This window comes from Palaemon carinicauda, chromosome 18 (genome assembly GCF_036898095.1).
Source record: "Palaemon carinicauda isolate YSFRI2023 chromosome 18, ASM3689809v2, whole genome shotgun sequence".
Lineage (NCBI taxonomy): Eukaryota > Metazoa > Arthropoda > Malacostraca > Decapoda > Palaemonidae > Palaemon > Palaemon carinicauda.
The window spans coordinates 2,467,132-2,472,131 of NC_090742.1; positions in this window are offsets into that span (position 1 = coordinate 2,467,132).

Below are 5,000 nucleotides of genomic sequence, written 5' to 3' on the forward strand. Positions count from 1 at the left end.
TATATTTACAATGTATGCATACAGTATATGTATTTATGTGTACTGTGTATACACACACACACACACACATATATATATATATATATATATATATATATATATATACATATATATATATATATATATATATATATATATATACATATATATATATATATATATGTGTGTGTGTGTGTGTGTATGTGTATTGTGTGTGTGTATTATGTGTGTGTTTGTGTGTGCGTACGTTTCTGTGTTTGAATTTAAACAAAGTTTAAGGCAGGTAATTCAAAGTCCTTAAATTGATTTCAGCATCTTCTTCATATACTCTCTCGATAACAATATCATGTTTCCTTCTAAAGCTATTTGTAATCTCACACAGAAAAAAATATGAATCAAAACAACGCCCCATCAGGGTTTTTTTTTTTTTTGTGGGGGGGGTCGGGGGGGGGGTCGGGGGGGGGGGGAGGCATTAGTACTTAAAAAGGCCGAATAGAAGTAATAAGAATGTCATATAGGCTTCATAAGTTGCCTTATTGATTTAGAATCTGTATTACTTTACATACACATATTATTGTCCTAGTTAATTTTGATAATGCCTTTCTTCGCATGTCAATACACAAGCATTGCTCATTACATTATATACATATACATAACAGATCCATATACATAAGTCGTACAGGTAAATTCCACAAACAATGAAATCGGACATGAAAGAGCATTAATCTCTATACGAACAAGTGTGTTCACGAGAACAGTTAATGAATGCTCCTGCTTAAAGTTTATGGGCTTTGATGCTATCAAGGGTAGAAGGGAAAAAGTGAAAGAAACCCAACTGTGCAGACAGATGTTAGTTTTGGCTGGAAAGAAGATCAAAAGATGAAGTGATGTACTTGAAATGAGGCAAACATGAACTTTGGTATTTCCCAGTTTTTATGTGTATGTATATTTATATTTATTAAGGGGGTTCTATAGGCTTCCAAGTAACCTTTCTGTTACTAAATAATCCTTAAATAAGAATGAATCATTTATATTTCTCTTTGTTGTGGTTAGGAAGTGAAGTGTCATGTCTACTCAAAAAATAATCGATACTACAAAAATTAACTTTCATTGTCTTCTCTTCCTAGTAATGACGTCAGAATATACACGCCTCTTGAAAAAGAATGAAAATTAAGTACTTGTAATGACGTCATTGATATGCACAAAGTGAATGAAAATAAAAAAAATTTCCCTTCATCATTTGTTGAAGTTATTGATTACACAAAGTTACAATCCTTACTGATCTGCAATTGGCTTCTCTTCCTATTAATGACGTCATGATATACACGCCTCTTTAAAATTAAAAGAACAAAACATTTTCCTATCGACCCTTATTGGGGTTACTGATTGCACAAACGCAAACAGTTTGACTCATCAATAACCATATGATAGAAAGGCACTTAGTTACAATCCTTAGTATCAATTAAAACATTTCTAAAAACCCAAAAAATAAATTCAAATGAACCCAAAAATGATAAGCGAAACTGCTTCACACAAGCAGAATAAACAAACGCGAACAGTTTGATTCATCAATAACCTTAAGTACAATCTTTATTAATAAAAACATTTCTAAAAAACCCAAGAATTAATTTAAATGAGCCCAAAAACAATAAGCGAAACTGCTTCTCGCAAGCAATTCTCCCAGGATGAAACGTGATGTGGGTGTTGAACACAAACGATTTTGGGAGCTGTTTCTCTCACTAGAACAGCCGAATCTAATCTAAATCAATTGGACATTCAGAACCAAAAGGAATTTCCCTCACGTCACGATTTAGAAGGTGGGGGAGACCAAGACCTTGGGGGAGACCTGGCCAACGAGGCCGTTCCCTTTGAAATTTCTTTCCCCGTCGGGATCGATTCTCGGGACTCTCCTTGTCTTGTAACCCCGTCAAAATGGTTTGAGAATCGAGAGTTTTAACTGTAAATTATTCTAATTGGTTTACAGTTTTCTAGTTTGGAGTGACTGAGATAGAGATGGAATTGGCGCTTTTTAAGGGTTTGGGAATCGAGAGTTTTATCTTTTGTTATTAATTGTTTTACAGTTTTCTAGTTTGGAGTGACCGAGATAGAGATGGAATTGACGCTTCTTAAGGGTTTAGGAATAAAGAGTTTTTTCTTTTGTTATTAATTGTTTTACAGTTTTCTAGTTTGGAGTAACAGAGATAGAGATGGAATTGGCGCTTTTCAAGGGTTTGGGAATCAAGAGTTCTATCTATTGTTTTCCTAATTGTTTTTCAGTTTTCTAGTCTGGGGTGACTGAGATGGAGATAGTATAGCAGCCCAAGTCAAACTCTTTCTTTAAGAATTAACGTTCTTCTTTTTTTTCTTTTTTTATGGCCCACTTGCCTGTGAATAAAACCAACGTACAGTCACGTGTGCAGCCTAAATTCATTCATACATCGTATCAGCATCAAACCTTTTCACTAGAGAGTCTTTGATTCCCTGAAGTTGAATTGTATAAATTTGCCTCTATGATTTAAAAAGTAGGTTACACGATCTATGGAAACAGAGATTAATGCAGAGACTTCATGCTATGGAATCTATAAATTTGCCTCTATGATTTAAAAAGTAGGTTACATGATCTATGGAAGCACAGAGGAATATAGAGAATTCACCCTACGCAAATTAACGAGATGTAAAACTGACCAAACCGACTGACACCCAATTTGGTCATTATCTGCAAAACTCGAGATTTTGACAGTTCGGCAATGATTTCCCCACCTTATATGGAACACGGGCTCTTGGCAAAGTATTCGGACCTAGCTTAGAATCTCTTAGAATGAGTGGCGTTAGTGAATCTGTATCCTTAGATGATGGCAAACATTCCTTACGAAGGCTAAACCCCTTAGATATCTCCGAACTGCTGAAAACAAAACTATAAGTGAAATGAGAAAAATTGACGCTAAAGAAAAGATCTGGCTGCTCTTGCACTGTATGAGAGAGAGAGAGAGAGAGAGAGAGAGAGAGAGAGAGAGAGAGAGGAACGAAATTGAAAGACTTAAGACTAATTAAGGAGAGAGAGAGAGAGAGAGAGAGAGAGAGAGACGAATGAAATTTAAAGACAAGGCTGAGAGAGAGAGAGAGAGAGAGAGAGAGAGAGAGAGAAAGAGAGAGAGAGACGAATGAAATTTAAAGACAAGGCTGAGAGAGAGAGAGAAAGAGAGAGAGAGAGAGAGAGAGAGAGAGAGAGACGAATGAAATTTAAAGACAAGGCTGAGAGAGAGAGAGAGAGAGAGAGAGAGAGAGACGAATGAAATTTAAAGACAAGGCTGAGAGAGAGAGAGAGAGATAGATAGAGAGAGAGAGAGAGAGAGAGAGAGAGAGAGATTATACGATGATTAAGGGTCTCTCAAGAGTAACATAATCAAAGTGACTTCCAGAAAAGTGAAATGGAAGGAAATCTTTAGCATTGAGAAATCAAAGAATCGAAAACAAAAAGATCGAAGATTAGCTATTGTTATTATCATTATTATTATTATTATTATTATTATTATTATTATTATTACTTGCTAAGCTACAACCTTAGTTGGAAAAGCAGGATGCTTATAAGCCCAGGGGCTCCAACAGAGAAAATAGCTCAGTGAGGAAAGGGAACAACGAAAAATAAAATATTTTAAGAGGAGCAACAATATTAAAATAAATTTCACTGTGGCCTGATTGGTAACGTCTCTGCCTGGTGTTTGCCAGTCGGTGGTTCGAGTCCCGCTCAGACTTCTTAGTGCCATTAGTGCCTGCAACCTTACCATCCTTGTGAGTCATCAGCAGCCACTGCCTGGCCCTTCCTGGTCATAGCTTGGGTGGAGAGGAGGCTTGGGCGCTGATCATATAATATATGGTCAGCCTCTAGGGCATTGTCCTGATTGCTAGGGCAATGTCACTCTCCCTTGCCTCTGCCATTCATGAGCGTACTTTAAACCTTTAAACCTTTAAAAACTTTAACAAAACAAGAGGAAGAGAAATAAGATATAAGATAGAAGTGTTTTGTAAATTGCATCATTTCAGAAATGGGGTGACAATCTGTCCTTTCTTCACGAAGGGACCTTTCTGATTGAGAATTTTCTATCTATCAGAATTCATCCTTGTTTGTACAGTAATTCATGTCGAAATTTTCTCTGTAATTTATGATTCCTGTTCTTTCATTGTCTATTAATCATATGTTTAAAGGTTTAAAGGTCGCTCATGAATGGCAGAGGCAAGGTACAGAGACATTGCCCTAGCAATCAAGACAGTGCCCTAGAGACTGACCATATATTATATGATCAGCGCCCAAGCCTCCTCTCCACCCAAGCTAGGACCAGGGAGGGCCAGGCAGTGGCTGCTGATGACTCAGCAGATAGACCTATAGGCTTCCCCAAACCACCCAACCTTAGCTCACAAGGATGGTAAGGTTGCAGACACTAATGGTACTAACGAGTCTGAGCGGGACTCGAACCCCCGACTGGCAAACACCAGACAGAGACGTTACCAATCAGGCCACAGCAACCCGGAGCAAACTTCCTTCATCTGATACTCCTTTCATTATACATTGTGGCACCAAAAATCTAACGCCATCATATTTGTTTTTCATTACCTCCGCCAACGAAGTTGGGAAGATGTTATGTTTTTGTCCCTGTTTGTCTGTTTGTCTTTTTGTGAGCAAATTACTGGTCACAATTTTACTCATAGAGTAGTGAATCTTGCAGGGATTAATTGTTCTATTAAGACGTGAAAGTTGATTCAATTTTGAAAATCCTAGGTCAAAGGTCAAGGTTAAGGCCGAACAAAAGGTCGACCGAATTAACCTTAAGGCTAGCTGGTTTATTTTTAAAGGCCGTTCATGAATGGCAGAGGCAAGGGACAGTGACATTGCCCTATCGAGCAGGACGATGCCCTAGAGACTGACTATATTACATATTATCAACGCCCAAGCCCACTCTTCACCCAAGCTAGGACCAGGGAAGGCCAGGCAATGGCTGCTGATAACAACAGATAGACTTGTAGGC